The 9,317-nt window shown below is 35.3% G+C and overlaps 1 protein-coding gene across 6 annotated transcripts in view; it reads left to right on the top strand.

Moving 5' to 3' along the window:
* Positions 1 to 9,317, top strand: part of LOC123769994 (uncharacterized) — a 62,064-nt gene that overhangs the window by 36,630 nt on the left and 16,117 nt on the right. The window lies entirely within an intron of this gene.

Here is a 9,317-nt window from a genome sequence, read left to right as displayed (position 1 = left end):
AATAAACTGTAGCAACAAGTGTGTACTCTGAGTAACGATCATCCATCTGAACATACGCTTTATATGTCAACATCTAAATGCCTAAATATATAAAAGTAAATACACAACTCTACGGACTCTGAACATCACATTTAAATACAAAAATAAATTACATTAATGTGATTTATCAATGAGAAAATCAGTAGGAGTCATGAAGAGGATTCGAACCTTGACACTAGATACTCCCAAACTAGATACGCCTTAAGCCATTTTACCACAACATGGTCAAAATCGATATGCAAGTTCGAATATGGCACCTACTGATTTTCACTTTCATCAATTAATTCCACCGGATTTGTGAAGAGGATTCATGGGGACTGAAATCCCGTTGAAAGTGGCATAGGTTTTGACCCCGACTCTAGTGACGTTGTTTTAGATTCAGCTAGTCAGAATAAAAGTTCCAAGTAGCACGGGCTATGGTGAGCCCGTAGTGGACTTACCTGGCACAGGAGCGAGACCCCTAGATGTACTCACCTTGTTGTGCTTCCAAGGGTTGAGCTCTGGCTCTTTGGTCCCGCCTCTCAACTGTCAATCAACTGGTGTACGGATTCCTGAGCCTACTGGGCTCTTATCATATCTACGTTTAAAATTGTGTATGGAGTCAGCCTCCACCACATCACTGCCTAATGCATTCCATTTGTTAACTACTCTGACATTCAAAAAGTTCTTTCTAACCTCCCTGTGGCTCATTTGGGTACTCAGTTTCCACCTGTGTCCCCTTGTTGGCGTTCCACCCGTGTTAAACAGTTTATCTTTATCTGTCTTGTCAATTCCTCTGAGAATTTTGTATGTAGTGATCATGTCTCCCCTTACTCTTCTGTCTTCCAGAGTCAGGGTACATTTCACTCATTTCAAGGTACATTCCTAAAAATTAGTGGTCAATTTTTTTTCTTTTACTAAGAACTCACCAGAAAGAATAATAATTCATTGGGTTGGGGACAGCCAGCCAATATATATATATATATATATATATATATATATATATATATATATATATATATATATATATATATATACATGTTAGGTTTATATAGAGGAACACCTTCCCCCCCCCCCCGAAGGTCAAACTACTGACCCTCCCTAAGATGCAACCCCATTACAAGGTGACTAACTCATCTGTACCTATTTACTGATAGGTGAACAAGCGCATTACATGACAGGAAACAAGCCCAACCATTTCTGTCCCGCTCGGTATTCGAACATGGCATTCCCGCTTGTGAGGCGAGAACGAACCGGACTGAACTACCGGGACCCTGTAAGGTGCTTATTTTGGTCGCTTCTTTATTCCTCCTAAGACTGTCTGGATATCTTCTACTACTGACCTCCCATAATATGCAGCACCCAACAGTTTCTTATTGTCAGACATCTCGTGCTGCATCGTGTGAAAGAACCCTTGTACAAACCTCTCCGTCCTGCCTGAAAATTGAATCAGGAACTATTCAGTTGTGAACAAACTGCGTCAAGTTCTTTAGAGCAACTTCCACCTAAAAAGGTCTTGCATAATAATAAAAAAAATAGTGATATACATGTCAAATTAGGATGATTGTTTGTCCGCACAAGTTTAAATCGCACATGCAAAACCTCCGATACCCTTCACTACCCGATCGATAATTTCATCTAAAAAAAGCAATCACATACAATTCCCTACATATAAAACAACGGGTTTCCTGTTTTTCGTTTTGTGTCAAAATTTTATTTTATTTAGTTGTTTGTTAAGCTTTTATCTACTTCAGTTATGCCTCAGTGTTTGTGTATTACATTGAACATAAAAAAATGATCTGCCATGATGGGTAACTCGTGTAATCCGACAGGTTTCTCCTCGGCTGAAGAGTCGTACTTGTGCCGATTAAATCAACCCAAATTTTATATTAATTAAGCTTAGAAGCAGCACAAAGCATTAGTAAATATATCTTCATGGTGACTATCGATGGTGGTGGATAATGAGCTTTAGTCTTCCATTAATTATGAGAGGTAGAATTACCTAACATGTTTTCTGTGAATACCAAGAATATGTCAGGTAAACCGCTATGAAACTATAGCATTTCAGGACAGGCTACGAGCTAGAGTATGAGGCCATACATTGACTTGGAAAATAAGGGTAGACTATGAGCTGGGATATGAGGCCGGACTATAAGAGTTCGGATATGAGGCCGGACTATAAGAGCTGGGATATGAGGCCGGACTATAAGAGTTCGGATATGAGGCCGGACTATAAGAGCTGGGGTATGAGGCCGGACTATAAGAGTTCGGATATGAGGCCGGACTATAAGAGCTGGGATATGAGGACGGACTATAAGAGCTGGGATATGAGGACGGACTATAAGAGCTGGGATATGAGGACGGACTATAAGAGCTGGGATATGAGGCCGGACTATAAGAGCTGGGATATGAGGCCGGACTATAAGAGCTGGGATATGAAAACAGTGGACTGGCCGAAACGCAATGCGTGTTAGTGGCTTTGCATGTAAGAACTCTAATGTTATGTACTCTCACAAACCTAATGTACCTTCTTGTATATAAGTCACTAAGTAAACTTACAGCAACAATCTACTTCTACGGTTCCTATGAATGAAAAAATAAAGTTATTTATATTTACCAGTGTGCTACATGTGCTACAACACTGATGACGAGTCTTTATGAGAGCCTATGCCTATATTGGCAATGATTTTCTAAAAAATTACCTCGCATGCCCATAGGAGTTTTGAGCTGCATATTATAATTTGTTATAATTATATTTGCATTCTGCATTTTTTATGTAAAAAAAATGAACAAAATGCTTGAAACCTTAAAGTAGTTGGTTTCGTGTTGTGCTTATTGCTTGTCAACCTTTGGAGGGTTATTAATGTACCACAGGAGCTTGCTGACCAACCACCAAGAACCCCCTTCCTTCCGAACATCAGCCAGGACTAAAGAGACTTCTCAGGCTACTACACAGTAAGCTGGCTACGTCAGGGTGTAACCCTGGAAACACAAACCGAAACTGTCTCTATTTCCCGCTTGTTACAACTTGTAATAAAGTTGTTACATCTTGGCTTAACGTGTCTATAACGTATTAGAACGTTGTTACAACTTGCTATATTGGTTGTTATAACTGGTTAGGAGGTGTTAAAACTTGTTCGAACGTTGTACCAACGTCGTAGTTTCGGTGTGTGTTTGGCGGGATTAAGTAGCACGTCTTACAGATGCCTGGTTAGGCGAGCAATAACTCTTCTCAATTGTTTCAAATGTACAGCTTTAGGCATTAAATGTTATTAATAACTAATAATTACAAATATACAATTGATAACAATAATAATTAACTATTTTCAGTAACAATTACTCCAGTTCCTTATTTGTGTGTATATTTATTGTTTTACTACTAACAAAAGTATAGCAGAGAGAAATTGAAATAAATTTAAACTTTTGAAAACCTATTTACAAATTATTAATAATATTGGTTTATTTACAAAGTTGAAAACTAACATAGACTTCCTTTTAGTTATGAGAGCTATACATGCAGCGCTAGATTCATCACTAAGTGTATAAGTCGACTTACTGATGATACATGTACTGTCACAGGAATTATACGAGGGTGTGAGTGTCAGGGTGGAGAAGTGTTGGTCCATATTGACACATTCTACCGTGAGTGTCAGGGTGGAGAAGTGTTGGTCCATATTGACACATTCTACCGTGAGTGTCAGGGTGGAGAAGTGTTGGTCCATATTGACACATTTCACCCACTCTAGAGGAATTTCCGGCCGCATAATGTATGTTGTTACACTTGGGCCGGGTCCTGGAGCCGGAGTAATCTGCACCCAGCCAGGTCCTCACTACCAGGAATTACCCTGGGAGCCTGGCACTGTATCGTACCAAAATCTTACCTCATGATCTAATTATACCGAACTGTATTATATTTATACACACACACACACACACACACACACACACACACACACACACACACACACACACACACACACACATGCGAACAAGCCAGAATGGTCCCCTGGACAATATGCAACTGAAAACTCTTTTTCAGTTGCACACACACATATATATATATATATATATATATATATATATATATATATATATATATATATATATATAAATATATATATATATATATATATGTGAGTTTTCAGTTACACACACACATATATATATATATATATATATATATATATATATATATATATATATATATATATATATATATATATATATATATATATATATATATATATATGCAAACAAGCCTGAATGGTCCCCAGGACTATATACAACTTGGGGTGTGAGTTTTCAGTTATATATATATATATATATATATATATATATATATATATATATATATATATATATATATATATATAATATTGGTAGCAGTCTCTTGTAAACATATGTTGTTAAACATGACCGAAAAGGCAAGATTAATAATTCTAACACGAATTTTCTCAATATTTCTTATGTTTCTTTTCACTGTCGATGGTAATTGAAAAATCAATTCTCTAAAACTCATTTTTATTTCTAGTCTGAAGCGACGCCTGAACGCGTGTCATAATAACTTTATTACATTTTCAAAGACTTTAGTTTTACACACACAACTGTAACCTGTAAACACACATAAATACTTATACTCGCATTTGGGTGTGGTGATATGGTACAAAGGTTTTGGGTGAGGTAAATGACATTTACACAAGATAGAACACGAACCAATGGGTATAAAAACATAAGAATGGAAGTAAGTGCAGAAGGCCTTTTGGCCCATAGCATCAACACTCCCTCTTGATGCTTCTATGTTGGTTCGGAGTCTTGAAGTGGGTAGAATATAGTTGTGCATTAATTGGCTGTTGATTGCTGGTGTTGACTTTTTGATGTGTAGTGCCTCGCAGATGTCGAGCCTCCTGCTATCGCTGTATCTATCGATGATTTCTGTGTTATTTGCTAAGATTTCTCTGGTGATGGTCTGGTTGTGAGAAGAGATTATATGTTCCTTGATGGAGCCCTGTTGTTTATGCATTGTTAATCGCCTGGAAAGAGACGTTGTTCTCTTGCCTATATACTGAGTTCTTTGGGGCTTACACCCAAAGCTTTGGGGCTCACCTCACCCAAATGCGAGTATAAATATGGATGTGTGTTTACAGATTACAGTTATGTGTGTAAAACTAGTCTTCGAAAATGTAATAAGTTATTACGAAACGCGTTCAGGCGTCGTATCAGACTAGAAATAAAAATGAATTATATTATGTACAATTAACATATTATTTATATATCAAATAGCAGCGAAAATTGGAGTAAATCTGAAAATATTCTAGCTACTGCAGATAATTGTTCAGTCATGTTGAACTTGAGAACAGGTCAATTTCATAGGCAACTTTTACTATCTTAGTTACTGGTATGTTATGCAAGGGGATAGTACATTTTCTGTGAGAGATTGTATATTGTGTCCTATATTACTGGTCATATTGTGTCCTATATTACTGGTCACATTGTGTCCTATATTACTGGTCATATTGTGTCCTATATTACTGCTTATATTGTGTCCTATATTACTGCTTATATTGTGTCCTATATTACTGGTCATATTGTGTCCCATATTACTGGTCACATTGTGTCCTATATTACTGCTTATATTGTGTCCTATATTACTGGTCATATTGTGTCCCATATTACTGGTCACATTGTGTCCTATATTACTGCTTATATTGTGTCCTATATTACTGCTTATATTGTGTCCTATATTACTGGTCATATTGTGTCCTATATTACTGGTCATATTGTGTCCCATATTACTGGTCATATTGTGTCCTATATTACTGCTTATATTGTGTCCTATATTACTGCTTATATTGTGTCCTATATTACTGGTCATATTGTGTCCTATATTACTGGTCATATTGTGTCCTATATTACTGCTTATATTGTGTCCTATATTACTGGTCACATTGTGTCCTATATTACTGCTTATATTGTGTCCTATATTACTGGTCATATTGTGTCCTATATTACTGCTTATATTGTGTCCTATATTACTGGTCATATTGTGTCCTATATTACTGCTTATATTGTGTCCTATATTACTGGTCATATTGTGTCCTATATTACTGCTTATATTGTGTCCTATATTACTGGTCATATTGTGTCCTATATTACTGCTTATATTGTGTCCTATATTACTGGTCATATTGTGTCCTATATTACTGGTCATATTGTGTCCTATATTACTGCTTATATTGTGTCCTATATTACTGCTTATATTGTGTCCTATATTACTGGTCATATTGTGTCCCATATTACTGGTCACATTGTGTCCTATATTACTGGTCATATTGTGTCCTATATTACTGCTTATATTGTGTCCTATATTACTGGTCATATTGTGTCCTATATTACTGGTCACATTGTGTCCTATATTACTGCTTATATTGTGTCCTATATTACTGGTCACATTGTGTCCCATATTACTGGTCATATTGTGTCCTATACTACTGCTTATATTGTGTCCTATATTACTGCTTATATTGTGTCCTATATTACTGCTTATATTGTGTCCTATATTACTGGTCATATTGTGTCCTATATTACTGGTCACATTGTGTCCTATATTACTGGTCACATTGTGTCCTATATTACTGCTTATATTGTGTCCTATATTACTGGTCATATTGTGTCCTATATTACTGCTTATATTGTGTCCTATATTACTGGTCATATTGTGTCCTATATTACTGCTTATATTGTGTCCTATATTACTGGTCATATTGTGTCCTATATTACTGCTTATATTGTGTCCTATATTACTGGTCATATTGTGTCCTATATTACTGCTTATATTGTGTCCTATATTACTGGTCATATTGTGTCCTATATTACTGGTCATATTGTGTCCTATATTACTGCTTATATTGTGTCCTATATTACTGGTCATATTGTGTCCTATATTACTGCTTATATTGTGTCCTATATTACTGGTCATATTGTGTCCTATATTACTGCTTATATTGTGTCCTATATTACTGGTCATATTGTGTCCTATATTACTGGTCACATTGTGTCCTATATTACTGCTTATATTGTGTCCTATATTACTGGTCACATTGTGTCCCATATTACTGGTCATATTGTGTCCTATATTACTGCTTATATTGTGTCCTATATTACTGGTCATATTGTGTCCTATATTACTGGTCATATTGTGTCCTATATTACTGCTTATATTGTGTCCTATATTACTGGTCATATTGTGTCCTATATTACTGCTTATATTGTGTCCTATATTACTGGTCATATTGTGTCCTATATTACTGCTTATATTGTGTCCTATATTACTGGTCATATTGTGTCCTATATTACTGGTCACATTGTGTCCTATATTACTGCTTATATTGTGTCCTATATTACTGGTCATATTGTGTCCTATATTACTGGTCATATTGTGTCCTATATTACTGCTTATATTGTGTCCTATATTACTGGTCACATTGTGTCCTATATTACTGCTTATATTGTGTCCTATATTACTGGTCATATTGTGTCCTATATTACTGGTCATATTGTGTCCTATATTACTGGTCATATTGTGTCCTATATTACTGCTTATATTGTGTCCTATATTACTGGTCATATTGTGTCCTATATTACTGGTCATATTGTGTCCTATATTACTGCTTATATTGTGTCCTATATTACTGGTTATATTGTGTCCTATATTACTGGTCATATTGTGTCCTATATTACTGGTCATATTGTGTCCCATATTACTGGTCATATTGTGTCCTATATTACTGGTCATATTGTGTCCCATATTACTGGTCATATTGTGTCCTATATTACTGGTCATATTGTGTCCCATATTACTGGTCATATTGTGTCCTATATTACTGCTTATATTGTGTCCTATATTACTGGTCACATTGTGTCCCATATTACTGGTCATATTGTGTCCTATATTACTGCTTATATTGTGTCCTATATTACTGGTCATATTGTGTCCTATATTACTGGTCATATTGTGTCCTATATTACTGCTTATATTGTGTCCTATATTACTGGTCATATTGTGTCCTATATTACTGCTTATATTGTGTCCTATATTACTGGTCATATTGTGTCCTATATTACTGCTTATATTGTGTCCTATATTACTGGTCATATTGTGTCCTATATTACTGGTCACATTGTGTCCTATATTACTGCTTATATTGTGTCCTATATTACTGGTCATATTGTGTCCTATATTACTGGTCATATTGTGTCCTATATTACTGCTTATATTGTGTCCTATATTACTGGTCACATTGTGTCCTATATTACTGCTTATATTGTGTCCTATATTACTGGTCATATTGTGTCCTATATTACTGGTCATATTGTGTCCTATATTACTGGTCATATTGTGTCCTATATTACTGCTTATATTGTGTCCTATATTACTGGTCATATTGTGTCCTATATTACTGGTCATATTGTGTCCTATATTACTGCTTATATTGTGTCCTATATTACTGGTTATATTGTGTCCTATATTACTGGTCATATTGTGTCCTATATTACTGGTCATATTGTGTCCCATATTACTGGTCATATTGTGTCCTATATTACTGGTCATATTGTGTCCCATATTACTGGTCATATTGTGTCCTATATTACTGGTCATATTGTGTCCCATATTACTGGTCATATTGTGTCCTATATTACTGGTCATATTGTGTCCCATATTACTGGTCATATTGTGTCCCATATTACTGGTCATATTGTGTCCTATATTACTGGTCATATTGTGTCCTATATTACTGCTTATATTGTGTCCTATATTACTGGTCATATTGTGTCCTATATTACTGGTCATATTGTGTCCCATATTACTGGTCATATTGTGTCCTATATTACTGGTCATATTGTGTCCTATATTACTGGTCATATTGTGTCCTATATTACTGGAAACTTTGTTATGACTTTTACTTCCCAGTAACAAGGCTTCCAGTAATAAAGGATACAATATGAGCTATAATAAGAGACATAATATGAGCTATAATAAGGGACACAATATGAGCTATAATAAGAGACATAATATGAGCTATAATAAGGGACACAATATGAGCTATAATAAGAGACATAATATGAGCTATAATAAGGGACACAATATGAGCTATAATAAGAGACATAATATGAGCTATAATAAGGGACACAATATGAGCTATAATAAGAGACATAATATGAGCTATAATAAGGGACACAATATGAGCTATAATAAGAGACATAATATGAGCTATAATAAGGGACACAATATGAGCTATAAT

The sequence above is a fragment of the Procambarus clarkii genome, chromosome 45 (assembly GCF_040958095.1).
Source record: "Procambarus clarkii isolate CNS0578487 chromosome 45, FALCON_Pclarkii_2.0, whole genome shotgun sequence".
NCBI classification, from domain to species: Eukaryota; Metazoa; Arthropoda; class Malacostraca; order Decapoda; family Cambaridae; genus Procambarus; species Procambarus clarkii.
The sequence above is the reverse complement of the archived record's forward strand: the minus strand, read 5'-3'. Positions and strand labels throughout refer to the sequence as shown.